At 38.4% G+C, this 14,870-nt stretch overlaps 1 protein-coding gene and 1 pseudogene across 1 annotated transcript in view; both read left to right on the top strand.

The window, feature by feature from the left end:
- KCNH7 (potassium voltage-gated channel subfamily H member 7) overlaps nucleotides 1-14,870 on the top strand; it is a 503,315-nt gene that overhangs the window by 129,401 nt on the left and 359,044 nt on the right. The gene's annotated exons all lie outside the window — the stretch shown is intronic.
- LOC142424726 (S-phase kinase-associated protein 1 pseudogene) lies at nucleotides 6,029-6,550 on the top strand (annotated as a pseudogene).

The raw sequence follows: 14,870 nt of genomic DNA on the forward strand, positions 1-14,870 counted from the left end.
ATTGCTTCACAGAGACTATTTTCACAGGGCCTGCCTGGCCAAGCCGTAGACCAGTAGATTAATGGTGGCAATATCAGCCTCGATGAAAGAGTTCTAAAAATACAGTACCTTTCAAAATCTCTGCTGATACAGGAGGTCCAGAGATGGCATCTGGATTATTGCTGTAGGAATATATTCAGCCCAGGAGGCATACACTGTATAAAAATAAAGGCAAGAATATCACACTATCTACATTTCCTCTGAACAAGCCATGTCCTGTGCCTCTTGAATTTTACATATCATTTCTGTTATTTTTAGATAAGGATCCCCCCTCCCAGCCAGGTGCAAATGCATTACAAAAGCCTAATGGTAATTTTTAAGATCCCTTATGGATTTTTAAAAAATATGGTTATTGAATTAAAATGCCATTAAACGGGTTTATTGTATGAATTTTAAAGCAGAAATTGCCAGAAGGTTATTGGCAGACTATATCCTGACCATCGACATGTTCTGTTTGATCCAAAACACTTTAGAAGATTTTGAGTCAGCGTTTTCAAAGCTCTATGAATTTTCCATTAAAAAGTCTAGAATCCCAGTTGTCACCCAGAAACTTAGAAGATCCACCTACATTAAGCCTACATTTACAAAGAGGAAAAATTAGTGGCAGCTAAATAATGACTGGTCCAAAGGGTATCTGTGGACAGTGTTATCCTGGCCGGAAAATGCTCCTGACAGCGGTCGGCATCTCATTACAGTGTGTGCGTTAGGGACACTCTTCACTGCAGTTATGCACCTCCTGCACTTGAAGGCCTTTATATGTGTCTTCTTCCACATCGTAGCTGTTATGATTGACAGCATACCTGAATTCTCTGCGTTGGTTTGGAAAAGTTCCTTGTTAATGATTTTTTGTTAAGTATTTTACGGGTGTTAATGTTAATGATTTCCTTATTAAGTATTTTACTGCATAACTCAGCCAGGTCCTCCATTAGTATGAGTACCAAAGGGTTAAGCAGAGACTTGACTGTTCAATAAGTCATAAGAAACAGAAATAGAAAGTCCCAAACTTATCCAGAAATTTGGTTTAAAAAAATCTAGAAATAGGCTAGTCTAATTTTGGAATTATCCATAGTCATTTTATTTCTTTAGGCCCTATACAATAATTTAACTAGCGAAGCCTGGGAAGTTGACTTTCAAAGTCCCATCTGAGTCTCGGAAACTCTTTTAGTGCCTTTTCAACATTGTGATCACTTCAGCTCTCACGATTAGTGAGTCTTTCTCTGTTCCCGTGGAAACTAGAACCATTACATTTGAACTTCTCTCTTTTTCAAATAACTATCCTGTTTGATCATCGTGCATGTGCAAAGGGTCGATTTCTATCACTAACTACTCTGCAAAAGACCCAGTCTGCACCAGCCCACAGGTATTCGAAGCAGCAAGACAAAGGCTAGCAGATAACATATGCTTCGGGCTTTGGGTAGGTATATGAGGGATAAATATGCTCAGACATGTTTTATTAAATATTTTAAGAGGTGGAGGTAGAAGTTATGTGCATGGGGGTAGTAGCTGGAATTCCAAGAGTTCTAGTTCTAACTCTGTTCTACTTAGATAAGAAATAGCCACAGAAGATACAGACCATGCACTGCTTTCAGCAGTTATCCTGGCAACAGAGTGTATTCATTTAATATTTATTCAGTATGCAGTGTATGCCACACATTCTGTCCTGGTGCTAAAAAAATGCACTATTAAACAGAGAGATCAAAAGGTAGAATCAATCATAGAGAAAAGAAAACACAGCAAGTCTAGTTAAAGATGATGCTATTCAGATGAGGGGATACCCCCTGCAAAAAAAACAAAAAAACAAACTGTCTTTTTTGCCCCACATTCTGTATTTTTTTTTTTTTACAAAACAACCATATCACCTTCAAAGTACTCTCCATTACACATAATAGATTTGTCAAATTTGCTATTCCATTCTTGGAAACATTTTTCAAATTCATCTGTTTGGATGGCTGACAGCACCTCCCTCATTTTTTCCCTCACCTCACCTCTTCTGCATCATCAAATTGCCGTCTTTTCATGTCCTTCTTCATTCATGGGAACAAAAAGAAGTCACACTGAGCAAGGTCAGGTGAGTCAAGTGCAAGGAAGAGAGGCAGGCTTTGTTGCCATAACTGGTGCCCAGAGATGGCTGCTTGAGTAGGTGCATTGTCATGGTGGCAAAACCATTCACCTGTCTTCCACAATTCAGGCCTTTTTTTTAACACACTGTTATACATTCTTTTCAGAACCTCTAAATAGAAAGCTTGATTAACAGTCTGACTGGAGGAATCAGCTCAAAATGCACTACTCCCCTTACATCAAACACACAAATGAGCATCATCTTGATGTTTGATTTCACTTGATGAGCTCTTGTGGGGTGAGGTGATGATGGCATCTTCCACTGGCTTGATTGATGTTTGCTTTCGGTGTTATAAGAGTAGCAGCGTGTCTTGTCATCAGTAATGACCTTGGCAAAAAATGGCTGGGTCACTTCTGAGCTGTTCTCTAAAAGCACAGTATTTTTCCACTGGACGTTCTTTATGCTGCTGGTCAGTTAGAACCCAAGTCACAAATTTCCCAAATTTCCATTAAAATATGCTGAGCAGAGTTCCCAGACAGCCCAAATAACTTTCCCATCTCCTAATGGTCTATTGTTGGACATCGAGCACAAGTGCAGCCATTTTGTCAACATTTTCTTCTGTTCATGAAGTTGACAGACGTCCAGAACAGGGTTTGTCATCAATCGACATCTCACCTTTTTTGAAATAAGAAAACCACTCATGCACTTGAGTTTCTTCCCATTGTGCTGTCCTTGGAAGCTGTGTTCAACATCACGACAGTTTCTGTGACATTTTTTCCCAAGCATGAAACAAAAGTCCACAGCCACATGCTGTTCTCATAAGGTGGCCATCACAAAAGACGAGGGTCAAGTGAAACTCCTTTTAAGAAAAAAATCACTGTGACAGAGAGGACCTTCCCAGCTGAAGCCTCTGGGTACACTAATTCACAGTGAGTTACTTAATGCTTGCCTAGCAGGAAAAGGGCATACTACGAAAGCTCTGCCCAATGGAGTTTTTCTTGTTTTGTTTTGTGTTTTTTGGCGTGTGTGTGGGGTGCCCCCTCATATATCTCCACTTCACACACAAACACACACACACTCCGCACTCCTGCAGGTTCTGATCTTCTTTTCTGCTTTCTTTGTGTTCAGTGCATCGAACCAATGTGAGAGATGGTCACGCAAGTTAACACTCAGTTATGTTAGGGAATAGAGATAATGCTTGTGGAGACGTTTTTGAAGTTTGATCACACAATCACCAAGAGCAAGGTCTCAGCACTGAATGCAGGGATTCCCGTCAATTTGTCAGCAAACTATTATTCCTTTAATGTTTATATGTATTTTTTCAACCAACATTTGCATGTGGCTCACTCTGAGCCAAACTCTCCATTGTGGGGTAAGTACGTGGGCTATTGGTCACAAAGCTAGTGACTCAAACGCACCAGCCAAGAAGAGGCTGTCCACAAATATAAAGATGTTAAGGCTTTTGAAAACACTATGGAGCAGGGGTCAATATTCTGACTCACAGCAGAGCTGGAGCACCGAGGAGCAAAGTTGGAAACAGATTGTTGGAGACCAGTTCAGAAGCACCCGAGGAGAAGCGAACCTCTTTCCTTGGGGAAACCTCATCCTCTAAGTCACAATAAAAGTAGGAGCAGAGACAGGGGATAACAGAGAGGCCGTTCATGAGTTGGAAGTGGGTTTAGTCACTCTCCCATACTTTTTGTCCCCCGGGATTAGAATAAAGGCAAATTAATCATCATAACACTATATGATAAATGCTAATGTCACTCTTATTTTAGACCTGCAAAACAATTGAGGCATATTTGGAAACTGAGGGCATATTTGGCCCGCCCACGGCTCCAGTGATGAGCTTCAGCATCCTGCTGCTCCGTTCTTCTCGGTCGCCGAGTCTAGCTTTGCTCTTTTCATCCGCATGAATCTTTAAATAGTAACAGGAACAGAGGAGCGACCACTTACCAGGTGCTGACCCGATGCTTTCATATGAAGTGATATGAAACCACTATTAAATGATAAAATATATCCTCACGTAGCTACGCCATCTGGTCCCCGTGTTCTGTCCCTGCACCTTTGTCTTCAGGGAGACTGAAGAAGGTAAATGACCAGGGACAAAATGAGATTTCCCAGCTCTCCTCTTCTCACACTTAAATGTCCTTTTTTGCTCTCACCTGTGTCTCCCTTCTCCTTTAATCCTGCCTCAGAAGATGAGGCGTGCCCCTAGAGAGGTGCTAATTCCTGCTCTTTCACCTCTGAACTTGTCTCCATTCATCTTTCTCAGACTTTGATCCTCAGTCATTTTATTTCTCTTTCATTTTTCAAGTTCATAACTCACATTCTCACACCCCCCAATATAGTTAAGAAATCGTATCCTTAGTTTTAGTGGAGCAAGGCTTTATCCAGGCCATGAAATTATATGGATGTTATCTCAACTCTTTTATAATTTTGTCCTATGTATCCCCACTCTTATAAAATATCCGTAATTTATTTTTACAAGAAAATTATTGTATGTCTGCTATGTGGCAAACATTCTTCCAAGCCCTGGTAAAAGAAGAGTAAAATAATAGGAAAGTCTCTATTTGTGTGATTTTACATCTAAAGATACTATATTTATAAATAAGACATTATCATACCATTTCAAAATTATGAAAATACATTAGGGAAAAGTATGGGAAGCAGGTGGGTAGGATGCGATTTTATTTGGGGTGAAATTGATGTAGGACAGCATCTGAGAAAAGACCGGAAGGAAGTGAGGGAGGAGACCTCAGAGAAATCTGGGCAAAGAAGACAGCCAATGCAAAGACCAGGGCCTGCCTTGGATACCTTTCTCTTGCATCTTGATAGACTGAATCCTATCCAGCACAAAGGACAGCGGTAGAAAATCCTGGAACTGAATGTCTGCAGATCATCAGCTTCACCTCCGTGAAAGCTGGAGCGGTGTTTTATTTCTCCTGAGTCCCCAGAGATGAGCAGCACGTGCCTAGTACAGTGTTTGTGCTCTGTATGTGATTGGATGGACTGTTATGAGATGATTTTGAAGAATCAAGGTAACCTCTCACTTTGACTACTTCCTCTAAAGAGGACCGCTTGCCTAGAAGACACCAACCATTCTATTCCCTCAATATCCTCAAATTCACTAGATTCCCAAACTTCCCATGGCTTTCATTCTAGTGGAACCGAAGAATTATGGAATTGAACTAAATCCTAAATAACAATTAATCGTTCTTTTATGCTTCTTCTGTATCCCACCCTATCTTTTACCTCTTGTTGGTATTGATGTTCTCTTGATGTTAGACTTGCGTATGCGCGCGCACACGGTCTCTTTTATTAACACATCACATTCTTTTTAGCAGATCCTCATCTTTTTCATGTAATATCATTCACAGATGATACCTTTGGTCTTTTCACAATGGATATGCATTTTATCAATATTCACATAATGTAAATCAATGGCATAAATGATGACATTAGAAACAAAGACTCTCTCCTATAGCATATAAAATTATTCCAATTACTTTTTTAGATGTTAGTTGAATGAAAACCTAACAGTGTGTTGGACAGATTAACTAATTCAAATTCCAATATGCAGCAGATTGATATCCAGATTGGACCACTATTAAGTCAGTCTTCTAAAAGTTTGTTATGCCTAGTTCTCTTCACCTTTTGGATTTATAAAATTTGTTCTTGCTTTTTTAAATGCAAAGGAGTGTTGGGTGAGTTCCCAAATGAAGGCTCAAATTTATAGCTAAGATTAATAAACACATAAGCATAAATGGAATCAACTAAAAATGTTCATAGTCCAATAGTTTTGAATCTTCCTTAGGTTTTCAAATGCAAGGAGAGGGTGGCCTTTTTCTCTGCCTTTTTCTGTGTAGCCGCTGACGCCTCCCGGTGCTCGCCAACCTTGGGCCCGCCGCCTCCCGAAGAGAGATCCCCATGCCTTCAATTAAGTTGCAGAATTCTGATGGAGAGATATTTGAAGTCCATGTGGAAATTGCCAAGCAATCTGTGGCCATCAAGACCATGTTGGAAGATTTGGGAATGGATGATGAAGGAGATGATGATCCAGTTCCTTTATCAAATATTAATGCAGCAATATTAAAAAAGGTCATTCAGAGGTGCACCCACCACCAGGATGACCCTCCTCCTCCTGAGGATGATGAGAACAAAGAGAAAAGAACAGATGATGTCCCAGTTTGGGACCAAGAGTTCCTGAAAGTTGACCAGGGAACACTTTTTGAACTTATTCTGGCTGCAAACTACTTAGACATTAAAGGTTTGCTTGACGTTACATGCAAGACCGCTGCCAATATAATCAAGGGGAAAACTCCTGAGGAGATTCGCAAGACCTTCAATCTCAAAAACGACTTTCCTGAAGAGCAGGAAGCCCAGGTGCGCAAAGAGAACCAGTGGGGTGAAGAGAAGAGAGACGCCGTGCCTGACACTGTAACACTGTGAGGATCATTCCAAGTACTAGTTGCACTGCTCTGTTTGTAACTGTTGATATTCGACAAAACAGTAGACAAATGGCAGCAGCAAATCTATTGTATTAGCAGAATATTGCTCTCATTGCATGTGGAGTATGGATTCTAAAATGTATAGCTGAGATTCTCCTGGTGTGATCAAAAGTTTTGTTTTTCTCTTAATAAACTGAACTGTGGGTTCTCTATAGAAAGTGGTATTTTGGGCTTTCCCTCTTTTTGTAAAGTGATTTCTACCTAGTTTGCTGTCTAGTTAACTTGAGCAACCTTTTAAAATTAGGCAGTGTAAATAAAACAACATGCAAAGTTTGCAGAAGTAGATTTAACAAAAGTATCATCTTTATTCATGTACTGGGCACCGGAAAAGGGCTAGTTAAGGTACATAGTCTGCATGGGATTATTAAGATCGTTGCCGGCCCCCTAGAGTTAAGGAGTACCCCTGGTCTGGGTTAGCCTGTATGTAGCAAGACTCCCTTAACTGAATCTGAGGACTGTGTGTTGTTTTTAATCCTCAGCTTTGAATATTTTAGCCAGATACTCAGTTATCACCCAGTTTATGTTTTTGCAGTGCGAAATGTAAGTAGACAGTGTGTTAGCTTTTTAATTAAAACAGACACTTTAAAAAATGCAAGGAGAGGAAGGTACTCTTCTCTGAAAGTGAAAACACTTGGGGGGAGGGAGGGTGGGGAATGGGTTGTCAAAAGATATGTTAATATGTTGGGTCCCTTGGCTTAAGTAAATGCATCTTCAAGATGTCCTGTTGGAGAACATGCTGAAACTGAAGATGTTCCATGGTTTGTAGAAATAGAAATCTCCCCACTCCTACTGTGCTCATTAAAGGTCTCAGCAAAACACATTGTAAAAAATAAAAGGTTGGTTTAAATGACCAGACCAACTTTGGGTTGGGTTATTACCTTTTTCAATCTTGGAAAGGAATTTTAAACAAGCATTATTCCAAGGCTCGTCCCTCCTACAAGCAGCTGCATCTCAGAAGTGGTGCCATGACTTCCCCGTGGCTGGAGGCAGCTAGAGACAAGGAGTTTATCAAGTGCTCCGACAGCTCTGAAACAGCTCTATGTATTATGCAGATACTATTTGTTACATATGTGAGCACAATTTTTAATTTATTATAGCATAAGATAGGAAAACTAAGGGTAAAATAACTGTAGTAAGACTGAGCTCAGCTCTTGGGTGGACTCAGAATACGCTAACTATGACCTTGTTAAGCTGTCTTCTATACATCCCGAACTTCAGTCTTTTCATCCATCAAATGGGTATAACAAGGGTGCTAACTTTAGATTTTTAGATTTTTTAATGAAAATATCATGAACACATAGTAAGCACTCCGTACTTGAAAAATGAATCCTCATCTATTACAAAGTCGTTATTATCAATACCATCACTACGATTATGCCATCCGCTTATCTAATTACTAAAGGTATTTTTAAAAATCAAATAAAAAGCTCAAGGCCAACAAGTCGATACTGACTCATAGTGACCATGTAGAACAGAGAAGAATTGGCCCTGTGAGTTTCTCAGATTATAGCTCTTCAGCAAAGTAGAAACTCCTCTCTTTCGCCCCCAGAGGGGCTGCTGGTTTTAAACTGCTAACCTTGCAGGTAGACGCTCAATTTATAACCATTGTGCTATCGCTGAGTCTGTGCTGACTCATAGTGACCACCCTCCCAGCGGGTATCCTAGACTGCAACTGTTTAAGGGACTAGACAGCTCAGGGTTTCTCCTGCATGGCTGCTGGAGGTTGCAAAGTGCCGGCCAGTGCGTAACCACTGTGCCACCAAAAGGCGTGTACATTTGCAGTCGTTCATGGCTTAGGGGAACCGTTCTTGGATTTTGCCTGTTTCCATGAAAGGCTTCCCAGCTTTCCTAGTTTGGCTGAGCTGTCCCGACTGCAACAATGCTCCAGTAAAGAATCTATAGCAAAGCCTTCTAAGCTCACCAGGCTCTCGTAATGGAGCACAAAAGATTTCCCACTTAGCAAAACACTCTTTGGTGACTCGCAAGTGAACCTCTGAGCACACACGACAGAAGTTCAGCTGACGTATAGGGACCTTCGAAATGTGAAGACTGACTTTTAAATTAACTACATTTATGTAAAGGGTGCCCCTCTCCACCCCCCAACATTCTAATTTTACTGTTCCATGAATGTGCCAGCAGGAAGCACTGTCTGACAGTTGGAGTGTTTTAATTTACTTTTTAATGGAAACAGCAGCATTTGATATAAAATCTTTTCCAACTCTGGTTGCCAAGATTCATTGATAGATAGGTAAAGGATTTCTTTGGCTACATTATGAAACACAAGCTTTTGTTGGGAATTTCAGAAAGGTTTGAGAAGAACACGATTTAATATCTGAAGCTCCTTGAGTTTGGCTTTGCCAATCCCTCACGGTAAAAAGATTATATTTTATCAGTGGAAGGTTATCAGTCAAGACTGCTTTAGCACACGTTCATAATTTACAAATTCACACCACAGCAGGAACAGAATAGCTAAGCCCAAACAAAACATCCCAGAGCAGCATGCGGCAGATGATTTGAGCCTATATTAGTGTTCCCAGGCTCTGAAAAAGCAAATGTTATGCAATGTGGTGAACTTCCCATAAGTGAGGCAAAGAGGTCAAGATTTATAAGCCTATAAGCTGTTTGACAGCACCCTAGTGAAATAAAGATTGCCTTTACAACTGAGGGTAATGCAGTGTTGTTTCTCCTTTATACTTTTAAGTTGTGCGACGACTTTCAGGTATATGTGGGACTGCTAACCACGAGGTCAGTGGTTTAAACCCACTAGCTGCTCTGTGGAAGGAAGCCGAGGTTATTGACTCCTATCATGATTATGAGACTGTAAGCCAAATATGGAGTCGCTATGAGTCAGAAATGACTTAATAGCAGTAGGTTTTAAGTTTTGTGCTTCTTTTGTTTAAAATGACAAAGACATAATTTCTAAATTAAGAAACAAGCATACCAAAGTGTCTATAGTTTCAATATAGCCCAGTGACTGAAGAGGAATTGTGGTCTGCAGATATATTTTATAACAGATTTTTGTGTGTACATTTCTTTGGGATAGATACAACTATTATGAAGTGTTTTCTTTTTATATTTTTACCTTGATTTCAGCCAATTGAGTTGTAAGTTCAGCCAATTATATGTAAGTTGAGCTTGGAAATGGAAAGCATAAGACACTCTAAATGACTTATGGTTTATAAAAACTGTACTGTAATTCTTAATGTCAGTTTCTTCAGATATTAAGACATTTAACTAATTTGTTTTAAGTTTTACTCATCATTGTTTTGTCAAAACACCAACTGAAAAGAAGCAAGATGATAATCTTCCTAGTTATAGACATTTCCCCCTGGATTTCTTCTTTCTTACTTCTAACCCCAACAAGTCAGACTTTGATTATAAAGGCAGAGAATAATATCCATGCACGCTAATGGTTTCTCTGCACATTCTGCCTGGCTGTGAAGCCATTTGGTCTTCAATCAGCTGGAGACACAAAGAGTATGTTGGGGAAAGGAGGGAGGTGGGGGATCGCTTCATGATTTGGGGCAACAGCTGGCTAATACTCAGGCTCTAATACAGCAGGGAATCTGGGAAGAAGGTTGAAAGATTATCTCTCCCATTGCCCAGTAGGGTTCTTTTCCTGTCTTTTGGAGCTTGAAAGAGAAAATCTAATTGGAGGATATTGTGGATTTTTAAACAAGTACTTAAAAATAATTACTCATCCAAAAGACAAATAATTCTGAAATATTGACCCTTCCTTTGACCTTAAACCAAGACATATGACTCATTAAGTACAAGGTATAATTTATAGCCAAACAAATGATGCACTTCAATTCAATTTAAACTTTTGGTAGAAAAAAATTTTTCCTTCAGCCTATGCTTCTCTGAGAATGTAATAATTTGACAACATCTTCAACCCAAAACTTTAAATAATTATTTTACATGCAAAATGTAAAAGGAGAGTAACAATTCCTTGTTGTTCCCTAGAGTGTTTTGTTTAACCAACTAAACTTTTGGAATATGTTGCTCTTGACTGCTTGAATTAAAGGAAATGAAACAAAAATGGGAAAATGATTTAGCACAAATAAAGACATGGAAGAGATCAGAAAGAATAATAATAGTGTTTATTTTCATATTTATATTAAAATAGATGAATAGGATATGATTGTAAAGTTTGATATTACTAGAAGTATAATGGAAAAGGCAATTGAAATGCATAAGAATATTGCATCACAGTACAGGGAAAATTTATAAGTACTTGAAGAAAATCCAAATAGCTATGATTACTGGGATAATTTTTGAAAAGAATAATGTTGGCCATTATTTTGTACATTTTGATTTTCAAGTCTATTAACACCCGCACACCCTGGAAACTGGCACTGTTACTTTAGGGGAATGAAAGCACAGGGACTATCATATAGGCATTGTCAAGGCCAACTGCGAATACAATGGCTAGAGAGGCATACCTGATGTCTAAAAGTATGACTTTAACTGGAAATATGCATCTATTTAATATGCAAATATTTTTAATAAAAAATCTCACCTGTGTAACTACTTGCTGACATTATAATTTTCCCTGTAGCCTTTTAAGATATATTTGAAAATCAGAAATGACAGGATTCCTATAAAGTGGTATTTTGTACCTTTCTATTTTCCATGTTAATATAACACTTTCTTTTATTCATTTCTCTTTCATTTTCCAAGAAATTCAGGGTTCTTGTTTTACCAGTTGCCATGTCAAGTGCTTAGTTAAACCATCTTCTCCTGCTTCTGTCTATTTTTAAGATTCTATATGGCATCCCTGGGAAGTACTAGTTCTCGCTGCAAGATAATTGAGCCAATATTTCAGGAGCCTTCTGCATTACCCTACCATGATGGCTCTGGTGACAGGTAATACCTGGGGAGAAATGTCAATGGTAGTTCCCAACCAAATCACAGAGTAGTTACGTTCAAGTTCTTTTTATTTTTCAGTTTTCAAATACCTGCTTCTTCAAAAGAGATCAGGTTTCAATGAGATACTGTATATGAGGTTTAATAGTATCTTTAAATATAAATATGATATTGGGATGTTTTCTTTGCACTGCAAACTTTATTACAGAATAATGATAGAGATATATTTTACCCAGGCTATTTCTTCGTCTAACATTTCATATTTCTGACAATCATAATCGCTCCAGATTACATCCTTTAAGTCAGCGTGTTATGACAGCCTGCCTCTTTGAGGAACGAAGGGAACAACTCCAGGCTTCAGATACCACTGTTATTATGTGACTTGGTTCTGAATCATGTTCATTTTGTTTCATCTTGGATGATATTTCTTCAGCTCCCTTTTAGTTAAATGTCTCAACTAGCTCTTTCATGTGCTATGGGCGGGGTGACTAAGAGTCATATTGTATAATCTATGATGGTATGCATGGTGTTATAACCATTCCACAGCCAAGGCACCTCACGAACTACTTCACATAGTTAAATATCGAAATTGCACACTCTCCCAGGGGCACGGACAATAGACAAGGGGGTAGGTAAAGGGATACATCGAACAGTGCAAGACATGAAAAAATGATAATAATTTATAAATTATCAAGGGTTCTTGAGGGAGGGAGAAAGGGGGAGGGAAGGGAGAAATGAGAAGCTGATATCAAGGGCTCAAGTAGAAAGAAAATGCTTTGAAAACGATGATGGCAACATACATACAAATGTGCTTGATACAATGAATGTATGTATGGATTGTGATGAGTTGTATGAGCCCCCAATAAAATGATTTTTAAATGCTCATTCTTTTTAGTATCTATCACATCCATAAGTGCATATCATTCATACCACTCCAATGGTTGTCTATGTCCACATCACCTTCCTGTCCCACTGATATAATGGAATTCTCCACGCATTGTCTTTATTGAGCTTCCACAAAGATCTAGTACATTTGGTGAACTCTAGAGTTGTAAAGATGAATCAATCTCTGTTCGTCAAGAAATATGCCGCCTAATTAGGAAGAAAGACAAAAAGTAGGCACTTAAAATTAAGTGTGATCAGAGAAATAAGAAAGGGTTACCTGTAGGAGACAAATAAGTAATAAGTGCTTAGAAGGCAAACAGAAACTGACTTGTTAAAGATAAGCATCCTTGGAGGTGCATAAAGATAAGCATCCTTGGAGTGCGCATTGGACTGTTGGCTGAAAGCAGGCGGTTCGAGCGCAGCAGGCACTCACTCTAGAGTAGAAAGAAAGAAATGTGTCGGTAAAGGTTAACAACCTTGGTAATCTAAAGAACTATTTGACTCCTATCCTGTTGGGTGGCGTCATGGTGAGTAGGAATTGACAGGATAGCAGTGTACTTGATGTGGTTTTGATAAAGGTAAGCATTAGGAGGAATATATTACTGGCATAGCGATCAGGTTATGCTGATCCCTAAGAGAGAATGAAGAGTAAGTAGAGGAGTTAGAGATACACTACTATGAATACATGAATAACAATTTAACTGGGAACTTGACTTCTTTTTCTTAACATATCGGACCTCGTATCTTGAGCTCATTCCTCTCACATCTCCCATGCGCTTTTTGACAGATAATTATGGGATAATTGCTACAATTTTTTAGAATATATTTTAGCAATTTAAGCAAATGATGAATATTATCATTTAAGATTTGGTATTTCATTGATCTTATTAACATGAGAAAACTATATATGCAAGGTGTAAACCAGATGCCTCTCTTTGATGGTATGTCATTTATTTGAGTGAACACATTGCTAGTGTAGAGCTATTTTACTACTGTGGCTCATCTGTGCGTGAGATACTGGCCTCGGGTCTTCAATATGCCGGCAGGTCTGAATACTAACGAGAGATCTAGCATTGCCTAACTTTTCATGAAAATATTCTGCTCATCACAATCAGATATAACAATGATGGTAATAGTATATTGAATGAGCTCTATGATCCATGCCACCTAATCTTTCTCAGTGTTCTTGCCTTTCTTTTAAAATGACTTAATAGTTTGAATACCATATTTTTTCCTCTTTGCTAACACTTTAGAAAATTGAAATGGGCTGGGCTGCACCACACTGGTGAGCACCAAGATAGCGTCTTTAACTTGACCTTCACTGTTCGTGAGGTTAAATGCTAACCTAAAAGCCTCATTTCAAATTTTGTCTTGTTACTGACTTTGAGAAGTGTATCACAGGGTCATGGCATTTTTATTTTTAAGACTGTGTTCTTATGTGCATTAGGATGGTCATTTCTAGAAGGACCAAGCATATCTGATCTTAGCTGTTAACTTACATTCATTTCTGGACATTTGGTGCCTGAAAATGTTAAATAAAATTATTTTTAAATATAAATACTCTATAAAGGAATTTGAACCATTTTAGAGTTTTGAAAATTATATATACGCATACAATGAGGATTTCCAGGGTACAAAAAAGTGAATATATAGACTTAATTGGTAAATATAATAATTCTCTAGGTAATTCAATGGCTGTCCCACTAGCAAAATGTATATTATGAATGTCCTACATTAAAATTGTTTCAAAGGTATACTCAGATAAAATTTTAAGTAAAAAGTTCAGAAATGAGAATGTTCTAATTGTTTATGTATGACAATATTGAAAATTGTTTTGTTTTTCTTGTTCTCCCATGGTTCTTTCAGAACCATTATATTTTGAGTGTCCTTAATAACTAACAATCTATTGACTGGACTAGTCTGGAGAGGCCAGGAGTACCATGTTTGCCATCCCCTATAAAGTGAGGATCAAAACTATGTGAAAAGCTGCTTATCTGGTTAGTTATAGAACCATTCCTTGGTACGCAGGGAACATACAAGGATAGCTCCACTTCTGAAGAACAACACTCAAGCCTTAAAGAGAGCAACCACTATTTGACTATTTTAATAAGCCAAAACTCTGATTTTAAAGGCAGCAAAACAGATTTGTTGTATCATGTTCATCCAGGAAGGAAGGAAAAAAATCTGATTGAATGAGCCACAATCTTCCAATTTGTTAAAAAGCCTTTGACAGACTTAAAAAGGAAACAGATTCTTAAATGTTAAAGAAAAAACTAAGAGCAACAGTTTTTAAACCTCTGACACGATCACTAAACAACAGATTCTGTAAGCTCCAAAGAAGCTGGACAAGATCCTTACTTTTCTAATACACTGGACAGTCATACAGTCTTGGGATTTTTGTTTTCAAGAGAGAATTCTTGAACCCTTTACAGTTTTACATGTGGAATGCGGGAGTCGTTGTATAATGGAGCTAAGGGGGAAAGTATTTGCTTTTCATCTTTTCATGC

The sequence above is a fragment of the Tenrec ecaudatus genome, chromosome 13 (genome assembly GCF_050624435.1).
Source record: "Tenrec ecaudatus isolate mTenEca1 chromosome 13, mTenEca1.hap1, whole genome shotgun sequence".
In the NCBI taxonomy this organism is placed as follows: domain Eukaryota; kingdom Metazoa; phylum Chordata; class Mammalia; order Afrosoricida; family Tenrecidae; genus Tenrec; species Tenrec ecaudatus.